The sequence below is a fragment of the Leptonychotes weddellii genome, chromosome 8 (assembly GCF_054177405.1).
Source record: "Leptonychotes weddellii isolate Sample4059 chromosome 8, ASM5417740v2, whole genome shotgun sequence".
In the NCBI taxonomy this organism is placed as follows: domain Eukaryota; kingdom Metazoa; phylum Chordata; class Mammalia; order Carnivora; family Phocidae; genus Leptonychotes; species Leptonychotes weddellii.
Window position 1 is genome coordinate 119,730,261 of NC_138376.1, and position 23,827 is coordinate 119,754,087.

General features: G+C 42.9%; 1 protein-coding gene and 1 pseudogene across 2 annotated transcripts in view; one reads left to right on the plus strand and one right to left on the minus strand.

Annotated features, from left to right (window-relative positions):
- TIAM2 (TIAM Rac1 associated GEF 2) overlaps positions 1-23,827 on the plus strand; it is a 225,615-nt gene that overhangs the window by 28,518 nt on the left and 173,270 nt on the right. The gene's annotated exons all lie outside the window — the stretch shown is intronic.
- LOC145723149 (glyceraldehyde-3-phosphate dehydrogenase pseudogene) lies at positions 8,789-9,790 on the minus strand (annotated as a pseudogene).

The window sequence follows — 23,827 nt, forward strand, 5'->3', positions numbered from 1 at the left end:
TACTGCTTTTAGTTCTTCTGGGTATATGCTCAGAAGGGGAATTGCTGCATCATATGGTAATTGTTTTTAAGTCTTTGAGGAACTGCCATATCGTTTTCCACAATGGCTGTGCCATTTTATGTTCCCACCAGCAGTCACAGGGGTTCCAGTTTCTTTACAACCTCACCAACACTTGTTCTTTTTTTTAAATAGCAGCTATTCTCATAGGTGTGATGTGGTGATACAACCAGACTTCAGATAATAAAAATTTATGGGATCTAAGGAGTATCATTTGATATCATCCATTCAGTAGTCTCATTTAAATAGGTAATGGAACACTTCCTGCTTGGTTAAGTGACTTGACCATATATCTTGTCATGGAACTTGTCCTGGTCAAAGGTAGGACTGGAATTCCAAGTCTCTCCACTCTCATTGTTGCCTGAATGATGCAGTCTGGTCATTCACTTATTCCCCTGTCTAACACATAACACCCATCAGTACTGTGTGAGGTGCAGGAGTTGACAGTGGTGGTTCAGCTGAAGACCCATCCCTCACCACCCATCCCTGGCAGCTGTCAGTTTAATGACCAGTTAGCAAAATCTGCAGAATCATGCTTGGTAACTTTTGCTTTTTACTTTCCTCCTCTATTGTATTATCAGTCTAGAGGAGCTTATGAAAATGACCTCCCTAGTCTTGTTTTATTTTATTTTTTTAATTTAAATTCAATTTAGTTAACATGTAGTGTATTATTAGTTTCAGAGGTAGAGGTCAGTGATTCGTCAGTCTTTTTTCTTTTTTTTTTTTTTAAAGATTTATTTATTTATTTGAGAGAGCGAGAATGAGAGAGAGAGAGTACATGAGAGGGGGGAGGGTTAGAGGGAGAAGCAGGCTCCTCGCCGAGCAGGGAGCCCGATGCGGGACTCGATCCCGGGACTCCAGGATCATGACTTGAGCCGAAGGCAGTCGCTTAACCAACTGAGCCACCCAGGCGCCCCTCATCAGTCTTACATAACACCCAGTGCTCATCACATCACGTGCCCTCCTTAATGCCCGTCACCCTGTTACCTCAGCCCCCCACTCACCTCCCCTGCAGCAACCCTCAGTTTGATTCCTGTGGTTAAGAGTCTCTTATGGTTTGCCTCCCTCTCTGTTTTTATCTCAGCGTAGCTCTCAAAACTTCATAATTTTCTACAAAATCATTTGAGAAGAAAATGAGATAAAGAGGAAAGGGGCAGAGATGGTGAGCTCTCTAGCAGCAGTTGTAGAAAGCTGACCGTATTTAAACATTGTTGGGCATGCTGTGTGGACACGGGTGCCTGTCTTGTTCTCGAAGAGCACCTTGACGTCATCTCTGACTCATTTAATGCTAAGGAGAGACTCATCAACGACCAGGATGCCTGAGTTGTGTTAGTACAGCTCCCACCTTGGAGGGAGCATTGCTTGGGCCATTGCAGAAGCCATACGATGTCTGTTGTTGTCAAATCCCGTGAGTTACGAGAGGGTAAAGCTTACTGAAGTCAAGAGTATGGTTACTGCTTAAATATAGGCTCTCGTTAGAGAATGTTCCAGCTGATGGTGGTGTTGAGTAAAGCGTTACTGGGCTTGCTTGTGTCATGTCCTGGGTTTGGTTTTGGCTTTGCAGCTGGGGATGTGTATAAAGTGAATTGGTTTTCATATCCGTCTTAGGTTTCCTCATTTCTGGCTTCTGTTTTGATGAAGTGGTTTTTCAAACTAGGGCACTGAGAGAGAAGGAGGAACCCAGTTCCGTTCTGTTTTTTTCCTGGCAAATGAATTTTACTTCCTCTTGAAATCTGTAATCCTTTCCTCTTTGTTCAGGTGTCTGAATTTGACTTGGATTTACTTCCAGCTGCTTCAGGAAGTGGACTATGGAGGAAAATCTGAACCCGGGGGGAGCATCTCAGTGGTAGGGGCTGCCTGTACCCGGCACCTGACTCTTGAAGCCATGTCTCCACCTGAAGTGAAATCTGAGGTGCAAAGTCTGCCAAGACGCAGATTGTTGAGAGGTGGATGTGAGGGCCCTTTTTGATTCGAAGCAGATGAATTTTTATGAGAATTTGCCTTTTAACAGCCAAGAGTCTGTCATTCCGCAGTGAACCTCTGTCCTGTTGAGCTGCTCCTGCATGTTTTGTGAGTGGGATCTAGTGCAGGTTGGATTTGTACGCTTTTGTGCATCCTCTGTTGCTCTTGCAGCCCTGAGCTGTTGGGGGGCGCCCCGGCCTGCAGGCAGCCGTCTCAGTGAATGGCCTTAGGTGGCCAGGCAATGACGAGGAGATACTAGAAAGTTGCCTAAAGCAACTGTTACCCATCATCCCTTGGAGGCCTTCTCTTGGGGGGAAAGTTCTTATTTCTGCACACACTCAGCAGTCATGAGACTTAGCCTGCCGTCCTTGGTGGTCAAGCCCCTTGTGGACCCGAATGTTTTTGTGCTTTTGTTCATCGTGCTTAGACATCCTCGTCAAACTAGAAGCCTCGATTGCCTGCTCCCTACACCGCTTACCGAGCTGCAGATTGTTGGTTTGGACATCATGTCTCTGGCCCTCGCTTTTCTTCCTCTGAGAAATGAAGAGATGGAAGAGAGTATTCCAAAACCTGCGTCGTCGTCAGGGACATCTGTCACCCTAGTTGACTTTGTAGGAGCCTGCCGACGCCAGGGCCTCTGGCAGGGCCTTCCTCTAGCCATGTCCTTCAACTCTGAGCGCTACGGAAGGGATTCCCCTCCCAGTCCGCAGACAAGGACATGGGCTCGCGGAGGTGAGCAGGTAAGCCCTGCAGCTGGGTTTTGACCTGGTCTGATTCCAAAGCACTTGATTTTTTGGACTGTACCATGTTGTTACCTGCAGCTTCATGGTTCGGGGTAAAGTACGTGTTGCCACTTTCGTAGGACGTTAAGTAACTGAAGAACAGAACTGAATTCCGAGAATTCTAAGCAGTCTAGAATAACTGCTTTTCTAACTGTAAGGTTCAAGTACCAATATTTGAACTGGAGATTATAAGCGCTAACAGAAACGAAACATGATGTAATTTTTTTTTTTAATCTTATAGAATTTGCAGACCACAAGTTTCCTGGAAGAAATTGTGCATTTTTTTCTGAGGATGTCATAACAACTGGGTTTAGGAATTGTCTTTTGGTGGCAGTTGGGCAGGTTATCTTTGATGATTTTAATATTTTTGCTTTATAGAAATAGCAGGCCCTATTCCTAAATTGTTGTTATATTTAGGTCTTTAAGGGTGGATCTTATGAGGTTGCTATTACAGTAGCCTGACATCTATATATAGGGACACTCAAATGTGGTGTAAATCCATGTCTTTAAAAAAAGAAAGCAATTACGGTGTTGGAAAGCCAAGCTATAAAAAGCAAATGAAATCATAGGAGAGCCAAGATAGGATTTCATTTTACTAAATAAATGGCCCTGACTTTCTTTGTGCTTTTGTGTCTTTCACTGGCAGAGTGGGGAATGCAGAAGTCTCCAAGTTAGGACCGTAGACATTTACAGGTCTCAGCACTTGTCATAATACATGGATTGAGAGACAGATCTGAAAGAATGAAGTGCTCAGACACTCAGCTTATACTTCCAGTGTCCTCTTAGCTGTCTAGCATCCCATAGAACCTGTGTTTTTTTCTAAAAAGAAGTTTATTTTTTATTTAATGTGTACTCACGCCCATCATGATAGTTTTTCATCAAAGTTAAAATCAGTTGACTTGAAAATATGTGTCTTTGACCAGCGAAGTCAGACTAGTACCTGCCAGTGTTGCTAGTCCTATTAAAAAATGTATTTTCAATACACATACCCAAATGCTATGAGCATCTTCCTTCCCCTCTGCCTCTTCCACTCCCCCCCCCCCCATTCCCACAGACCAGAAGTAAGGGAGGAAGACCTTTGGAGCCTTCTGAAAAATGCTTGGATCTTTCCGTATTGAGTGGCTGGATGCAAGCCTCTTCTGGCAGTTCTGAGAACTCAGAACATCGAACGTTAATTGGTCTCTATATATGTCTCAGTAATCCCGTCTTAAAAATGCAATAGCCTTCTTTAACTATTCTTTCTGGCTCAGAGGTGCCTTGTCACCCTGCTGGAGCTCTGATAATGATAGGTTGGATTTCTCTGTGGAAACACAAAACAGCTTCTCTCCAGGCATTTTGCTTTGTCTTCTGGAAGTGCTACATGGCTTTGGCTAGATACTGGATAAAAAAGGCCTACTAACGAGAGGAATATTTAAGACCTGGGTGAGCTGTCACATCATAAAATGCTAAACAGTATTCCCCTCAGGGACATGTTCAGAATTTCACATGATAAAAATCTTTATTTACTCCTCAGCAAATACAAATGATCTTGGCATAATTTCTGACATGCTTTCCCCAAGTTCTTCCAAGTTCTCATTAAGAATCATCCTTTTGCAACGGGAATTGAGAGTTTCTCACTCCCCTCCCCCCCGCCCCAACTATGTGGGGGTAGCACGTTTTAATGCTATGCAATTACTTTTCTTTGTAAGATTCACTGTGGTTGCCTTTGTAAGATTCACTGTGGTTGCTCCTCATGTTCTATTACAGAACACCAGGTGGGGATTGGCAATGTTTTTGTAACAAAGAGGCTACACGCTAGAGGTGGATGTATTCAGGCGGGGGCTGGCAGGCTCTGAGGGGCTGACTCATCCATGACTCACATGACAGTCTGTGTGGCCCCTTGGCCCTGGTGCCAGCCTCTGGACGTAGAGAGGCGGTGTCTCGGTTCTCCCATGAGAACTTGAAAGTTGAAATATCTGACTCTGATTCTGGCTTGGTTCAAGTGTAGGCTTTGTTAGGGACTCGGTGAGAAGCTCTAGGACGCTCACACACTTTGGCTTTGGCAGCCTGTGTGATTTAGGAGACAGTCTTGTACTGCTGGTTTTATGCACTGGGAAACCCCACGACAGAGCAGTGGGTTGGGAAGAAAAAAAGCTTGATCAAACATCAGTTGCAACAGCACTGATCTTTCCTCTGCTTAACTTGGAATGCCACCTTTATCCTATTCTAAACCTCCATGTAACTTGTATCTCTGTCTGGACTTTGAATATTTCTGTTCAGTAGCAAACTATTAAAATTAGTGTAACTTTACAGAATATTTTGCTACCTGATGGGGCAAATACTCCCCAGTTATTTTTTTTCTCAGAATACTTCCTCTTGGCAAAGTTATTCTTCTAGATGAGCTTTAGAATCAGCCTATCACATTGTTCTAAAAACCTATTTGGGATTGCACTGAACATGTAGCAATTTAAGAATTGACCTGTGGGGCGCCTGGGTGGCTCAGTTGGTTAAGGGACTGCTTTCGGCTCAGGTCATGATCCTGGAGTCCCTGGATCGAGTCCCGCATCGGGCTCCTTGCTAGGCAGGGAGCCTGCTTCTCCCTCTGACCCTCCCCCCTCTCATGTGCTCTCTCTCTCTCATTCTCTCTGTCTCAAATAAATAAATAAAATCTTTAAAAAAAAAAAAAAAGAATTGACCTGTTGATTTGAATCTCCCTACCAAGGAACATAGAATATCGGAGAATTTTTTAGATCTTTTTATGCCTTTTAGTAAAAGTTTTATAGTTTTTGAATATAAAGATTATACATTGTCATTTTCTTCCTAGTTTTTAAGTAATTTTGCAGGTGATAGAAAAGGATTTTTCCCCTCAGTTTTTAAGTGATTATCACTAATAGGTAGAAGCTTACTCATTTTGTATATTCGTTATATGGTGCCCTTACTGAACTTGCTTAATAATTCCAACGGATTTGATTTTCTAAGTTGATATCCTATCCATTAAAGGAGGAACAATATTCATTCCTCATTTCTTGATTGCTGCATTAGGGTTCCTGAAATGAATCGGTAAGCTTTCCAGCTTTTTCTGTATTCAGGAACTGTGTGGAACAAGGATTTGCTGTCCTTTGAAAGTCTCATAGTTTATCACCCATAGAAGCAAGTGGGCTTGAAATGATTTCCATATTACTTTATGATAACTTTCTAAAATTAGTGCGCTTGAGACGGAGGAAGCCTGATAGGCTGGCGGCTGGAGGGATGAATGATCAAACATGGGAGGTAAGGCAGGGAAGATGGCTGGAAGATGATCCAGGGATAAGAGGAGAGTGACATTCCCCCCACCCCCTCACTGCCCCTTGTGCAAGAACTTTCTGGAATATCATCATTTCATGTAAGAGGGAAAACACTTTATGCCTCAACTATTTCCCGGCCAAGTTGTCATGGATCTTAGGGCCTTTTCCCCAGAAAACAAGGGAAGTGGCTTAGGGTGTTAAAGTTAAAACTGAACTTCCTCCTTTTGGTAAACTTGATTTTGAAAGTCTTGTGATGGCTGCTTACATTTTGTTACTGTGACCTGGAGAGCTGGAAGTTGGCAAGCAGTGCTAAGGATGTGACCATGGCTAGCTGTAAGAAGGAACTAGTTGACCATCTCTGCATTTATTCTGCTTCCAAATCACAAGCCTCCTGGTCACGTTCACCCCACTGCTGAGGGGCCGTCTGCTCAGGCGTTGGCTACCACTGTGCGGAATGTCCGCCCATCCCTCATGTGATTGTGGAAGGACCATGTGTGCTAATTTCCCTCACTTATGTGGAGTAAATCTTGGAAGAAGGCTATTTTTCTATAAGTGTGGACATTAGATTTTTGGATTGTGTTGTTCACTATAAATACTTTTGGTGAGTGCCCTGCCCTGAGTTTATGGCTCCACAAGGGAGATTCTATTCCAGATAATGAGATTAAATCTTTCATTTTAGAGAGTTCCTGTGTTTGGATTGAGGTCTCTCCTGCCTCTTGTTAGAAGACCTGGGGAATAGTAGGTAAGAAAGTTTCTCGCATGGTAATGATGCCTAATAGCCATAAAGTTTAAAATTTGAGAATGCATTCATGGTTTTGGTAGAATGAGTTCCCATGAGGGTCTTTGTCCTTCCTGAGTATTGTGATGCCCCCAGCTTTGGTTTCCTTTTTCAACAATCCGCTGGTTTGGGGTCTTTTCTGGTTCCATACAAATTTTAGGATTAAAATGCCACACAATTGGTATTCACAGGATGCCTTCTAGTGTATTCAACCCTTTAATGGTGTACCCAAAATCCCAATGTGGAAATGCACTTTCATAAATACCTCTCTCTGCTATAATTAAATTAGCTGATTAAAGGTGTGACTTAATTGTCCTGTCAATTGTTGTTGTTGTTTTTTAAAAAGATTTATTTATTTTGAGAGAGAGAGAGAGTGCACGCACGTGTACAGAGTGGGGCTGGGTGGGGAGGGGCAGAGGAGGGGGAGAGAGAATCTCAAGCAGTCTCCCCCTGAGCGCAGAGGAGCTAAAGTGGGGCTTGACCCCATGACCCTGAGAACATGACCTGAGCTGAAATCAAAAGTGGGATGGTCAATCCACTGAGCCACCCAGCTGCCCCGTCATTTGGTTTTTTAAAAGGCTAGATACATTTGTGCACCTGTATGTGTTATATTAGAATTAGTCAAGACAAATCCAGGTGAGCCTTTGTAAATGATTCAGTCACTGTTGCTGATATTTTTTTCATTTTTTTAAAGTGAGCTCTATGCCCAGTGTGTTGCTTGAATTTACAACCCAAGATCAAGAGTCACACGTTCTAACAACTAAGCCAGCCAGGTGCGCATGTTGCTGATATTTTAAATACTTTTTTTCTGTTTTATAGTTTGTCTCCAGTTTTTGTTTTTTTTTATTAGTTGTCTCATTACAGAGTATTTTGTTTTTGAAAATGAAGAGGTGGTTCATCTGGATATTATTGTGACTTTCTTTTAAAACTGAACCAACTGCAGAGCCTGTATTTAAATAAAAGGAACTAAATGTATCAGATTTCTGTGTCAGATACTTAGAGATTAACATATAACATTACTAATTTCAATGATCTTATTCATTTTTCTCACTTTGGGGTGGAACTGAGAGTAAAGAAAACTTCTGGGAATTAGTATCCTGTTGTATCTTTAATTTGAGGAATCTATGAAAAGTTAACTTAAATTCATATTTGGAAGGTGTGTAGAGTGAAACCAGGGGCAACTAATTGAGGTAGAAAATTCACTGCTCCTGTAAATACTAGGTAAAAGATAGAAGAGCCTCTCAGAATATAAAATACACTTTATAGCATATAGAAGATCTGTAGGGGGGGACATGAGTAATTCAGTGAGAGAGCTTGCACTAATGAGAGAAGGGCAATGTTTAGGTTGAACAGTATAAGCCATTTTGGCAAAATGTTTTCCTCGTTGTTTCTGTGTTTTCCCTTTGTTACGTACATGTCTTAAGCCGGTGCGAGCCTGTTGTTCTGTGAACAGGAATTACAGTTTGGAAGGATGCCATGGTGACCCCTTCCCCACCACCCACTCACCGTGTGTACATGGAATAGACCACTCAGTGGGTTTACATTTGAAAAATACAGATGCTGATAGTAATCTATGTCCTGTGTGGTATTAATCCTTAAATCCCTGTCCACACACAAGAAAATTAGATAGAGAATTGAGGCATCTGCCAAAGTAATTCAGAGAGAATTCTCTGAGGGCAATTAGGATTTGTTTTCTTTGTGTCTGCACTCTGTACCTCTTGAGGGCAGGAGACCTTTTTTGGGGGGAGTACAGTATACTTTATTAATGGTACATGACAAGGTAGGGCTCCCCAAGCCCTTCCCCTCATTCAGGGGTCTGGGATGGAACCTGTGTGGAGGTCAGGAGATTCTCAGTGTGTTGGGGGATGAATTGGGGCAAGGACTCCCCAGCAGCTGAGGGCCTCTCTCTTCCTCTTGCCCTCACTGGGGCTGGTGCCAGGGGCATTTTACTCCTTGGAGGCCACGTGGACCATAAGGTCCACCACCTGGTTGCTGTAGCCAAGTTCATTGTCATACCAGAAGATGAGCTTGACAAAGTGGTCATTGAGGGCAATGCCAGCCCCAGCATCAGAGGTGGAAGAGTGGGTGTCACTGTTAAACTCACAGGAGACAACCTCGTCCCCAGTGTAGCCCAGGATGCCCTTAAAGGGGCCCTCCAGTGCCTGCTTCACCACCTTCTTGATGTCATCCTATTTGGCAGCTTTTTCCCAGGGGCGGGTCAGATCCGTGACTGACGTGTTGGGGGTGAGGACACTGAAGGCATGCCAATCAGCTTCCTGTTCAGCTTAGGGATGACCTTGTCTACAGCCTTGGTGGTGCCAGGAGAAGCAAGGATGATGTTCTAGACATCCCCTCGGCCATCACACCACAGCTTCCCAGAGGGGCCATCCACAGTCTTCTGGGTGGCAGTGATGGCGTAGACTGTGGTCATGAGTCCCTACAGAATGCCAAAGTTGTCATAGATGACCATAGCCAGAGGGGCCAAGTAGGAGCCCTTGCTGACAATCTTGAGGGAGTTGTCATACTTCTCATGGTTCACGCCCATCATAAACATGGGGCATTAGCAGAGGGAGCAGAGATGATGACCCTCTTGGCCTCACCCTTCAGGTGAGCCCCAGCCGTCTCCCTGGTGGTGAAGCCCTCAGTGGACTCCACAACATAGCACCAGCGTCACCCCATTTGAAGTTCGCAGGATCTCACTACTGGAAGATGGAGACATGGGCTTTCCATCAATGACAAGTTTCCTGTTCTCAGCCTTGACTGTGCTGTTGAATTTGCTGTGGGTGGAATCATACTGGAACTATGTAAATTCAGGTCAATGAAGGGGTCATTGATGGCAATAATATCCACTTTGCCAGAGTTAAAGGCAGCCCGATACAGTTGAATCCATTTATTCCGACCTTCACCATCACGTCTTGGGGATGTGGTTGGCACTGTACCAGAAGATGCAGCTGTCTGTCGAATGGGAAGGAGCAGTGAACCAGGAGACTATTTTTTTTTAAACATTTGTGTCGAATATAGACTAAAATAATTTTGGTCTAATATTTTCCGTCTTTACACAGAAAATAACTGTGTGTTATGTTATTGTAGTTTGAGATTCCAGGACCATAGCTCATTTGCATTTCCCCTCTGTATTGGCCATGATGGTGCCTTGCATGTGTGACTGCTATCTTGTGCATTAAACACATTTGGTCAAACCGGTTTTGATTTTCCTTGTTCCCAGGTCTTAGGGTTCCCTTCCTGGTTATTGGGAATAGGGTAATACAGCTGTGTCCCATTTTGAGTGCATGTCTGTTCATTGCCACAGTGATGGCCTCAGGACCTCTGCAGCCCTGCCTAAGCCCTGTTGGAAGGCAGCCCAGAGAGACCAAGTTTTGTGTTGTTACCACTGGGCCACTTCTGTGGTCTTTCAGGAGCCATGGTTAAGTTTTATCCTTTTTTTTTTTTTTAAATTTTTTTTTCTTTTAAATTTAGTAGGCTCCACACTCAGCATGGAGCCCAACATGGGGCTTGAACTCATGACCCTAAGATCGAGACCTGAGCAGACATCAAGAGTCAGATGCTTAACCACCTGAGCCACCTGGGTGCCCCTAAGTTTTATACTCTTAATTCCTGGAGGGCAGCTGGCTTCCCTTCCAGGGCATCAATGAAAAAGATAATGTTGCTCAAAAGCATAAGGCTATATTTTATCTGTAGTCTGTAATATGAGTGGCTTAAAAATATCTGTTTTATTTTATGATATTCCCTCATCTTGTAATTGGTATAGCTCTTTGGTTCTGAAATCCAGAGTAGAAACAAAGCAAGTGTTTCAGGTTTAAAGATAACAAAGAAGTTTAAGAATAGAAAGACTTAGCTTCTTTAAAAAAGAACTATGCCCGATATGAGTTATACTTAGAAAAAGAAATTTTGCCCAAGAGATTGTTCTCATGTACATCTTTTTTTTCATTTTTTTAAAGATTTTATTTATTTGAGAGAGAGAATGAGACAGAGAGAGAGAGCATGAGAGGGAGGAGGGTCAGAGGGAGAAGCAGACTCCCCGCTGAGCAGGGAGTCCGATGCGGGACTCGATCCTGGGACTCCAGGATCATGACCTGAGCCGAAGGCAGTCGCTTAACCAACTGAGCCACCCAGGCGCCCCATCTTTTTTTTTTTTTTAATATTATTCTTATTCTGATCATCTTTTTTTTTTTTTTTTAAGATTTTATCCATTTATTTGACAGAGACACAGTGAGAGAGGGAACACAAGCAGGGGCAGTGGGAGAGGAAGAAGCAGTGGGAGAAGGAGAAGCCAAGCACGTAGCCCAATGTGGGGCTCGATCCCAGGACCCTGGAATTACGACCTGAGCCGAAGGCAGACGCTTAATGACTGAGCCACCCAGGCGCCCTTCATGTACATCTTTCTTAGAGCAGCTCTATTTCCTTGAACACTCTTGTCTCTTTTTTCTTCCTTGAAGCATCTGCTGCCGTCAGCTCTGGCCTAGCACCTTTCTCTTGGCTTTCTTCCTTCTTTGTCTTTCCTTTCCTGTTGCCCTTTGGATTCTCCATCTTCTTCCCACTGTCATAAGATGATGTTCTCCTTAGCAGACCATCCCTGGTCCTTTTTATCCTTTTAGGATAATCATATTTTTGCCCCTGCTTTCAGCTACCATTTATATATCTCCATTTCTGCCCAGTTAATACACTTCTAGTTGGGACCTCTCTTGTGGGTCCAGTGTTGTTAGCTTCCATTTGGATATCTTCATTTATCTTCATTTGGATGTTTGCTGTATTCCTGCAACTGAGTGAATAAAAAAAAAATGAAAGAAGCCTTTTTACGGTTGCTTCTTCATGGAGCTTCTGCCTCAGAGCATATGACAGTCTGTGAGTCCAGTGTTTGAATCCTGGCTAGGTTATCTAACCAATTTTTACTACCTTACCACATTGGCTGGTACCTACAAGACAATGTTGGCTTGTTCCTGGTCTTTTTTTTTTAAAGATTTTATTTATCTATTTGACACAGAGAGAAACAGCTAGAGAGGGAACACAAGCAGGGGGAGTAGGAGAGGGAGAAGCAGGCTTCCCCCTGAGCAGAGAGCCTGATGCGGGGCTAGATTCCAGGACCCTGAGATCATGACCTGAGCCCAAGGCAGATGCCCAATGACTGAGCCACCCAGGTGCCCCGGCTTGTTCCTGGTCTTAGGTAGAAATTATTCAGTCTTCACCAGTAAGTGTAATGTTAGTTGTAAATGTTTTTGTAGATGCTCTTTATTATGAAGATTTTAAGAATAAAGTTTAAAAACATTTTCATTAGCTAATTATAAATATTTTTAATGTTTAGAGGATCCCTACTGAAAATAACAAAAATGAAAGTCCACCTTAAATAAACTCTTAAAAGTTTTGTTTTATTTATTTTAAAATTTATTTTTGGAGAGAGAGTGAGAGAGTGCACAAGCAGGGAGAAGGGCAGAGGGAGAGGGAGAGAATCTCAAGCAGACTCCACCCTGAGCAGGGAGCGCCATGACCCTGGGATCGTGATCTGAGCCAAAATCAAGACTCAGACGCTTAACCCACTGAGCCACCCAGGTACCCCGTGTTTTATTTTTAAAAGTAATCTCTACACCCGACATGGGGCTCAAACTCACGACCCTGAGATCAAGAGTCAGATGCTCTACTGACTGAGCCAGCCAGGCATCCCAACCTTAAGTAAATTTAGGGAAATACAAAATTTGTATTATCAATGAAACTGTCAGGGTCAAAGAAGCTTTCACAACTGAAGAGAAAAAGATAGTAGAGATATGGTTTGGTGGAAATGAGCTGATTATTTTGTTTAATGATGGTTGGTGATAATTTTTCATTTGCTGGATGGATGTGGAAGTGGTAAATTTAATTTTGCTTTTTATTTTGGGGCATTAAATCTATTTTCCTGTGTTTAAATCAGGAGACTCAGAATAATTTTGGAGTTTTGCAAAAACCATGTTATTCGTGTGTGTGTGTGTGTGTGTGTGTGTGTGAGAGAGAGAGATGATCATCCTCCCTGGAACTGTAAAGTCTAAGCAATTTGGAATTGAATTTAGTTCCCTTTTTCCATAAATAAGAAAATTAAACCCGATTTAGTCCCCAAGGAGGCCTCTGGAAAAGCCAGGAAGTTCTTGTTCTCATCAGAATCATATGTTAAAACATTATGAATCTTGTTAATACAAATGACCATCAGTGGACCGTGATTAATTCTGGGACAGGGTCATACACATAGTCCTTGCTTGACTGACGTAAAAGACTCTTGGAAGGCTATGATGGTACCAGGATTTTTTTTTTTTTTTTAGTATGGAAATTTCTTTTTCTCTAATTTTTTTTTATTTTTAAGATTTTATTTATTATTCAGAGAGTGAGTGTGCGAGCGGTGGGAGGGGCAGAGGGAGAGAGAGAATCTCAAGCAGACTCCGTGCTGAGCCTGGAGCCCGATGTAGGGCTCAATCTCACGACCCTGAGATCATTACCTGAGCCGAAATCAAGAGTCAGTCATTCAACTGACTAAGCCACTCAGGTGTCCTGAAAATTTCCTTTTTTTTTTTTTTTTTAAAGTTTTATTTATTTAAGCAATCTCTACACCCAGCATGGGGCTCAAACTCCTGACCCTGAGATCAAGAGTAGCACGCTCTTCCAACTGAGCCAGCCAGGTGCCCCAGTATGAAAATTTCTATAGAATTTTTACTTTTCCTAGGAGTTGAAGCTTATATTCGATGCTTCATTAACAATAGTTGATGCACTTTGTGGTACATCTATCTGGGCAGGTTGAAGAAAGAAAGAGTAACTGTGTACCCATGTACATTATTTAGGTCTTTCAGGTGGAAAGTTAAAGGAGATGATTGATTAGAATTTTAAAGATGCCCTAACACATAGTAGGCACTCAGCAAACATTTATTGACTGCTGTTGAATGAAAAAGAGAGGGGGGGGGAAATGTGTTGAAATGTTATTTACTCCTTTTTCTTCTTTTTTCCATGGTAAGTGAGTTGATCCTCAAGGTCCCTGTTAGCTCTAAAATTCTTATAGTTCAGAAATCTAAAATTATTAGTTGTTAGGTTCGGGGCTTCATTCTGAGAGACTTGCCTTCTTCCTTCTCTGTAACTCTTTCTCTTTTCACCTAATTGTTACTTCAGAGTTTTTCTGTCCTGTTGTTCAAGAACTTTCTTCCAAGCCGCCTCACTGTCCAGGGTAGTGTCCTGGGAGGAGCATCATCTTTGGAATCCGATCTGATTCAGATATTTTCTCCATCAACTGTTTTCGTAAATGTTCTGAACCTCAGCTTTCTCATCTGTAAAATGAGGGCAATAAAATCTCCGCCTTAAATTTAGTTGTGAGCTTGAAATGCTGTGAAGACTCAGCACCATACCTGGCGTATGTTAGGTCTTAAGTAAACTGTTAACCATTTTTTCCCCCTTAGTCTGATAGCTGTGCAATTATCTTTCACATGATTAAGACTCTAAAATTAAAATCTGTCTTTAATGTCCTGGAAAAAAAAAAAAAGTCACAGCTTACTCCTTTTACCCACAACTCCATGCTCTTTTCCCCTGATGTTGTAGGTCAGCCTGAATAGTTTTCCACTGTGTTCTTCAGGGTTTGTTTCCAAGTCCCTCCTGTTTTCTGTCTCCGTTGCTGTTCTGCATCTTTATCCGAAGCTATGGTTGGCTGGATCTTTGTTCTCTATCCTGTTTTTGTACTATCCAGCCAACCATAAGGAATTCTTTGTTTCTCCATTTTTCACTTTTAAGAAGTAAAGAGGCGATCTTTTTCTCCTGTCAAAGGAGAAAGTAGAGCTTGATTTGGAGAATTTTCTCCTTTTGAGATTTGCTAAGTAAGGAGTATTAAAAAAAATCTTTTTACTGAATATAAAGAGCACAAATCATGTTGGGATCTTGGTGAATTTTCCCAAAACGAGCATAACTGAGTAATAAGGATTGTAGTAAATTTAAGGAAAGTCTCTAAGTGCTCCAGGCTTGATTAAGCCTTCTTGCCCTCGTCATCCTTCAGATTACCCACTTGTTATGAGAAGCATTCCAGCTCCCTGGTGCCCTCTGACCCACCATCTGTTAGCTGGTTTTGTGTGGACTGGGTTTCACCTGCCCTCCCTCTCTTTTCTCTGAGATGGGAAGTGTGGGGTTAAAGAGACTAACACTTTGTTCTTGATGCCTCCTGCCTTCGAGAAGATGTCATAAAGAGAGAATGCCATATTTCCACTTTCCCTTAACCAGTCTTCCTTTGTGGCCAGCTGCAGATGGGATGCAAAATGCAGAGGAAATGCTGAGTGAAAAGTGACTGCCTTTTTTCCTTTGCTTTTTCCTGTCTGTTCAAAGCGTTGAAGATGTTGAGTACGACAGTGCTGATTTAAGAAGCTAGTGTGAAACACACTGTGTTTATGATTAAGATTAAAAAACTAAACTTAGACTTTTTAAAATGAGGAGTAAGCGAGGGTGTTATGGAATAGTGGATAGTTATATGGTCTATAGGGCAGAGGTCTGGAGGAAATGTACTTAAATTGAGACAGAGGGGTGGAGGCTACCTTGTGATTTCCTGTTGGAGAAGGCTCTGGAATATTGGAATGTATGGGTTGCTAATCGATCTCCTGGAGAGTTGGGGCGGTGTGTTTACAGTAGCTGCAGTCGGAGGTTGGAGTTGACCTTGCCTTAATTATAATTCTTTCGTTATTATGTAATTTCCTAAATGTGATGAAAGATACCAGGGTTTTTTACTGCCATTCATGTAATGGGAAGAGATGGATTATACAGACATTCTGGTATAAATTAGAGATTTTTGAGAAGTGCTAATGCTCAATTTTTTCAGACCAAAGGCATCCCAGCTCCACTACTTAATAGTTGTGGGACCCCAAAGGATTGTTGGGAGGACGTTGGAGGTAAGATATCCGCAGGGCTTTATGAATTGTGTGATGGCATGTAACAGGGTGAGCTGTTACACTTCAGTGGCATTTCTACTCGTGTATTGAGCTCATATCTTCTCTACCTTCTCTCGCTTCCAGACCTCCGTGTCTCTCAGTTACTTGGGGCCATCGGGTAGAATTACCTTGTTTGTATTCTGCTGTTTGTTCTAGTTTTCAGTGCTGTCTCTCTTGGTGGGTGATCCTGGTTGAGATGAAGGGGGGGATCTTGGGAGGTGGGGAGGTTTTGCATTCTTTGAGAGTAAGGAAGCTTTTTGAGAAACTACAGATTTAGAAGGGGATGCTAGAGGTAAAAGGCAAAACTGGGAAACAGACAGAGTCTGTCCAGGTGTGGCGGGGGGCACGGGGCGAGGCAGTGGGTTGGGCTGACCACCATGGCGCTCCTGCACCAAACAGTATCCTGACCCCCTTAGAAAGGGGAGAAATGCCACCGGCCTCGCTCCGTCCGCATGGCCAGAGCCCTGCCTCAGGGCAGGACGTCAGCATGCTTGTCTCTGTCATGAGGGTACTGCCTGCAGGAGAGGATGGCAGACCCCAACTCCTGTGACCTCCATTCTACTTCCTCCTCTGAATTGGGAGCGGTGGTGTGGGCCTGAGAACCTACCTTGGTGGCGGTGTTCAGGAGGACCGACCTGGTGCTGCTGGGCCTCCTTTGGCAGTTTGTCTCTGAGCAGTATCAGCTGTGGGCATCTTTGCCTTGTCGCCAGAACAAATTGCTTCTGCCTTGGTAGCTTATCAGATGTGTTTTCAGTGATCTTGTCTCATCTTGTGTCTTAAAATGTGCCCTTTAATAGAATCCTATATTGTTGTTGGCTCTGACAACATAAAATTATTTTCTCTCCGTTCTGGAGGCTGGAAGTCCAAGATCAAGGTGCTGGAAGGTTTGGTTTCATCTGAGGCCACTGTCCTTGGCCTGCACAGTCACTTTCTTGTTGCCTCTTTACACGGTCGTCCTGCCATACAGGCCCAGCCCTGGTGTCTCTCTTTGTGTCCTGATCTCTTCTTTCTTCTTCTTCTTTTTAAAATTTGCATCAAATTCTATTAAAATCAGTTCAGTTTTTTACGACATCCTTACAACAAAAAAATCAGTTCTGTATAATAAAGAATATTTCAGTCTAAAATGGAAATTTAGAAACTGACAGAAGGATAAGCACTCTGTCCATCATCGTTAGCATAATTTTTAGAAGGGTAACTATATTAGTTATGTGTTTATAATTAATAAATTACCCTGTCACTTGGAGACTTACAGCAGTGCTTACTCTCCCACAGCTTCTGTGGGGCAGGAGTCTGGGCTCAGCACGGCTGAGAGCCTGGGACTCAGGGTGTGTCATGAGGCCCCTGTCATCGTGGAGCTCACTCATGGGGTTGCTGCCAATTAGAATCTTGCTTTAAATGATGTAGGAAGTATGTCTCTGTTCAGAGATCTTGTTGTAAACTGGGTACTAGTTTATAATCTTCTGTAAGTCTGCAGTTCTGCAGTTTGATATTGGGATTTGCTCAAAGATGGACATCCTTTTTAAGAAACATCTTTATTGAGGTATATGGGTATACTTAAAAAATATGATTTTAATTCTGATCTTATGAAGCCAGTGAGAAGGAAAAACTTTGTTTGCAACCACTTACTCTCATGTGATTATATAGCCTTTGATGATACCATAGCATTTTCTTAACTGAATAAATTCTTATGTCTTAATTTGATTCCTAAGCGTTTTATGTTTGTTATGCTAAATATTTGAAAAAGATGAACTTTTTTTTTAAAGATTTTATTTATTTGAGAGAGAGAAAGAGAGAAAGCATGAGAGAGGGGAGGGTCAGAGGGAGAAGCAGACTCCCCACTAAGCAGGGAGCCCGACGTGGGATTCGATCCAGGGACCCTGGGATCATGACCCGAGCCGAAGGCAGATGCTTAACTGACTGAGCCACCCAGGTGCCCAAAATTGATGAACTTTGATAGCTAGAGCAAGGATCCTGAAACTGTGCTTCTCCGGAGATCTGGTTGGTGCCAGTCGAGGGGAGCAGGGTGTTTTTCTCTCTCTCTTTCTCAGACACTTACTATGGGTGTCTTGTGGTCTGTACTCTACAATTATGAGTTTAATTTACAAAGAGATATATATACACACACACACACACACACAATCTTATATATGTAATGTGTAAAATAATCTGTTTACAGTATGCATAATTTTGGGGCACCTGGGTGGCTCAGTTGGTTAAGTGTCTGCCTTTGGCTCAGGTCATGATCCCGGGGTCCTGGGATTGAGCTCCGTGTTGGGAATCCCTCTCAGTAGGGAGCCTGCTTCTTCCTCTCCCTCTATCCCTCCCCCCCCAACTTGTGTATGCCCTCTCTCTCTCTCTCTCTCTCAAATAAATAAATAAACAATATGTATAATATTTATTATGTATAGAATATACATATAGTCCTGTTATACAGACTATATAAAATTTAATTATATATAATCTGTCTTAAATAATACATATTTCTTCTATATATAATTTTCTGTTATATATATTTTTTAGATCTATAACATGTAACCTATTTATATATAACATATGTAGTCTCCTATTCTATGTGTATGTATATATATTCCAGTCTGAAATATAAGCTCCTGAAGAACAGATGTCCTAAGTCACTTTCATACCCAGTAGTACCTGGGATAGTAAGTTAAGGTTCATGGTACGTCCTCAGCAAACACTTAGAGATTTGATTGCAGGGATTCCTTTGATGAACGTTGTATTTCACAGCCATAGATTGTGGCGGGGGGGGCGGGGACTACAAATGTAGGTTCTCCAGGGGGCTCTCCTGGGATTAGTGGCATTTGGGAGGAACAAGGCTGGGATGTACCCTGAGTCGCCATATCTCTGGATTCCTGGCCTCTATGCTGCACGTCTCCAGGGGCACCGTTCACATTTCACACTTGCTTCTCCTGAATTCCCCTCGCCCCTACACAAGAGGATTCGAGAGCATGAAGTAAGAGTGCTGTGTGAGGTGACAGGAACATTTTTGGCTGTTGCGTCACAGCCAGCTTCCGGTCCCTCCTGGGGGCTGGTTCTGGAGGTGAGGCCCTCCTGGCGTGCCCTCAGCTGAAGTGCCCCTTTCCCCCTGACTGTAATGAGGTTGGACTGGAGCACTGTTATTAGCATTTCTGTAGTTTGTATAGTTTTTTTCCCTTTATGAAAAAGCCTTGATTTTGGTGACTGGGCTGTCTTGCTTTATTACTTTGAAGTTTTTCTTCTATTTTTACAGAAAGGCTACATAATGCTGCTCCTTAATGGGGATAATGGTGATTCTTGGGGTCTTCCCAGGGTCTGTGAGCTCAGGTAGAGGTTGTCCAGGCTGAGCGTGGAGCTCAGCACAGTCAAATTCAAAAAGAAAAACTTTTGGAAGGAATGAGATGAAGAGTTTTTAGGGAGCCGTAGTAGATAACGTCTTAGTTTGTCTGCTATAACAAAGTTACCGTAACTGGGTGTCTTAAACAGCAAACATCTGTTTCTCCTAGTTCTGGAGGCTGGAAGTCCAAAATCAAAGCACAAGCGAACGTGGTGTCTGGTGAGAGCCTGCTTCCTGATTCAGAGACAGCCATCTTGTCCCTGCATCCTCACGTGGTGGAAGGGTGAGTGGGTTCTCGGGGGCCTCTTTTGTAAGAGTACTAGTGCCATTCATGAGGGCTCCACCCTCATAACCTGTGCACCTCCCAAAGGCCTTGCCTCCTAATAACATCCCATTGGGGGTAGGGATTTCAACAGATCAGTTTGGGGAGCCACCAACATTCATTTGCCCTTGTCCCCCCACCCCCAAATTCATGTCCTTCTCAAATGCAAAACATATTCATTCGTCTGAACAGCCCCCAAAATCTGAAGTCATTCCAGCATCAGCTTTAAAGGTCCTAAGTCTCCTCTAAATCTCATCTAAATCAGGTGTGAGGGAGACTTAAGGTACCATTCGTCCTGAGGCAGATTCCTCTCCAGCTGTGAACCTGGGAAAGCAAACAAGTTCCAACCTGCATTTTCAACACTTTGTTAGGAATTACTTCAGCTAAATATCCAGTTTCATCACTCCCAAGTTTAACCTTCCACAAAACACTGGAACACCAATGCAAGTCAGCTAAATTCTTTGACACTTCACGGCAAGGATTGCCTTTCCTCTTGTTTCCAGTAACCTCCTCACTTCCATCTGAGACCTCATCACAATGCCTGTTACCATCCATATTTCTACACACGCTCTGCTCATGATTACTTAAGTATTCTTGAAGAAAATGGAAGCTTTCTCTCTTGGTCCTTTCAGGCTGGTTATAACAAAATACCACAGACTGAGTAGCTCATAAACAACAGAAATTTCTCAGAGTTCTCGAGGCTGGACCTCCAAGATTAGGGTGTCTGCATGGTCAGGTGAGGGCCTTCTTCCAGGTGGCTAAGTTCTTGTATCTTCACCTGGCAGAAGGGCCTAGTGAGCTCTCTGTGCTGTCTTCTGTAAGGGCACTAATCTCGTGCATGAGGGCTCCTCCCTCATGACCTAATCACCTTCCAGAAGTCCCACCTGTGACTGCTATCACTTGGCAGATTGGGGTTTCAGCATATGAATTTTGGGGGGACACAAACATTGAGACCACACCACTTTCTGTATAGCTCTTTTCTGAGTCCTCCCCAGAATCCTCCTTAATGGTCCTCACATGGTAGTATGGGGTTTTTCTAGTATGTACCTCCGAACTCTTCCAGCCCCTACCTGTTACCCAGTGCCAAAGCCACTTCCTCATGCTTAGGTATTTGTACGGCAGCACTCCGCTTCTCGGTACCAATTTCTTAGTCTGTTCAGGCTGCTATAACAAAAATACTATAAATTTTTGGTTACGATTGTTAAACTGTATGATTTATAATTTTGTTAAACTCTTTGTTTAAGCATGGCACAAACATTTATTTCTCATCATTCTGGAGGCTGGAAATTCCAAGATCAGAGCACCAGAGGATTCTGGGAGAGCCTGCTTCCTGGTTTTTAGGCAACTGTCTTCTGTGTTCTCACATGGCAGGAGGGGAAAGGGAGCTCTCTGGGGCCTCTTTTGTTAAGAGCACTAATCCCATTCGTGTGGGCTCCACCTTCCTAACCTATTCACCTACCCAAACATCACCTCCTAATACCCACATTAGGGGTTAAGATTTCAACATATGAATGGGGGGAGGAGGGCACAAACATTCCGTCCAGAGCAGATGGTCTTAAAAGGCCTTTGAGTTCGGGCGCCTGGGTGGCTCAGTTGGTTAAGCGACTGCCTTCAGCTCAGGTCATGATCCTGGAGTCCCGGGATCGAGTCCTGGGATCGAGTCCCGCATCGGGCTCCCTGATCGGCGGGGAGTCTGCTTCTCCTTCTGACCCTCCCCCCTCTCATGTGCTCTCTCTCTCTCATTCTCTCTCTCAAATAAATAAATAAAATCTTTAAAAAAAAAAAAAAAGAAAAAAAAAAGGCCTTTGAGTTCTACTTTTTACCCTAAAGTGTTGCTGTTTGCTTAGCACTCCTGTTCCTGGGCTCTTTATTCATGTATTTGATGCGCTAGGACAGTAGAATGTAATGGCTGAGAACTTGGGTCCCTAAATTCTACAGTGCTGGTGTGAATTCCAGCTCATCAGTTCCCCATCTCTGTGATTTGCAGCAAAGTACTTTAGCTATTTCAAACCTTAGGTTTTCTCATCCTTAAACAGGGGCTACTAATTGTGTCCATAGCATTATTGTGAGAATTAAAAGAGACAGTGTATGTAAAGCATTGAGTACAATGCTTGGAACCCAACGAAATCCCAGTACGATAGTTCTTGTCACAGTTACAGAACCAAAGACCTATTCTTTAAGAATAAAGTCAAACCAGTTATTGTTTATAAACAAGGTCAGTTTCTGCTTTTCCACTTCTAGGTCTAGGTTTCTCCCTGTCTTGCAGCATATTTACCATAAGTGGGTTCAGCAAGCTGGAATGGGGCTTCCAAAACATTGAGCAAGAGACTTATATCCCCCTAGCCAAAGGACTAGAAAATGTACAAATGGCCAATAAGCATATAAAATGATCCTCAGTATCGCTAATAAAAAACACAGTGTTAAGTATCACTTCACACTCATCAGAATGGCTGTTTCCAAAAGGTTTCCCCAAAACAAAAAAACCAGAAAATAATAAATGTTGGTAAAGATGTGGAGAAATTGGAACCCTTCTGCTGCACTATTGGTTGGATTGTAAAATGGTGTAATCACTTTGGAAAACATTATGGTGGTTCTTAAAAAATTAAGAATAGAATAACCACACAATCCAGCAATTCCACTTCTGGGTATATACTCAAAAGAATTGAAAGCAGGGATTCAAACAGGTATTTGTAGCATATTCAGAACAGCATTATTCACAATGGCCAAAATGTGGAAGCAACGCAGTTGTCCATGGACAGATGAATGTAAACAAAAGTGGTAAAGAGAAGGTGGTATATACAAACAATGGAATAGTATTCAGCCTTAAAAAGGAAGGAAATTCTGACACATGCTGCAACGTGGATGAACCTTTGAGGACCTCATGCTAAGTGAAATAAGCCAGTCACAAAACAGTGTATGCTTTACCACTTAACACCATTACAGGAGATACTTGGAGTAGTCAGATTCACAGAGATAGAAAATAGAATGGTAGTTGCCCAGGGCTGGGGGCGGAGGGGGAATGGAGAGTTAGTGTTTAATGAGCATGGAGTTTCAGTTTTGTAAGATGAAAATGTTCTGGAGACAGATGGTGGTGATGACTGTACATGGGTGTGAATTTTCATAATGCCAATGAGTTGTGCACTTAATGGTTAAAATGGCAAATTTTGTTACGTATATTTTACCATAATTAAACATATAAATTTTGGGGCACCTGGGTGGCTCGGGTAAGCATCTGCGTTCAGCTCAGGTCATGATGTTGGGGTCCTGGGATTGAGCCCCGTGTTGGGCTCTGTGCTCAGTGGTAAGTCTTCTTCTAGGTGTTTCTCCCTATCTTGCAGCATCTGTCTCTCATCCCTGCTCATGTGCATGCACGCATGCTCTCTCTCTCAAATAAATAAAATCTTTAAAATATATATACATGTATATATTTTTAAGAAAGTCATTTCCCCTGTACACAGTTTTACCATAGGGAGTTAAATTAACATATACTGAGTTTTCAGCTTCTAAGAGTAATGTTTTGGTCAGTCCTCCAAAATAGTTAAAAAAAAATTTTTTTTTTAAGATTTTATTTATTTATTTGACAGAGACACAGCAAGAGAGGGACCACAAGCGGGGAGTGGGAGAGGGAGAAGCAGGCTCTCTGCTGAGCAGGGAGCCTGATGGCGGAGCTTGATCCCAGGACCCTGGGATCATGACATAAGCCGAAGGCAGATGCTTAACAACTGAGCCACCCAGGCGCCCCATTGTCAAAAAGGTTTTGATTGCCAGAATTTTTTCCATCCTTTCTGGCAATAATGAAGTGCCCCTCCCCACCCCTTACTCTGCCCTCCCCCCAGCCTGACAAGTAAGAAACTACTTCAAGTCTTGCTTGGGCCATGTCTTGAAGACAAAATCCTGATGCTATGGTGGCATCCTGAGGATTGTGTTACTTCCTTTGCCCCCCCTGACATTTCCAGAAGCTGTTGGATAACGAGGTAAAGTATTTGAGAAGTGGAATGTAGGTCCAGGAGGATCCAGATTCTGTTGGGCCTCAAGCTCGTACAATTTGGGGTTCTCTTAAAAAGAAGAACACTTTTTTTCTCTAATTTCTCATAGAACGCCTGCTGTGAACACACTTCGGGGTCCTTCCCAGGACCTCGAAGGATCCCTGAAGCTTAAGCTTCCTTAGTTTAACGTATCTTGTCTCTGTTCCAAAAGGAGAGGCAGAAGAAAGGAACTGCCTGGAGCAAACTGCTTACTTCCTCTGAGCTTTATTCTCTGAAGCAAAAAGATCTGGAAAAATGTGTTACATTCAGAAGACTGACAGATAAGTTGGGAAGCTGTGGGGGATGGAAAATGGTTTATGCAGTTGAATCTTACTCTAGTCCATGTTTAATTTAACCATTTTTCTAAATTTCAATTTGGCAAT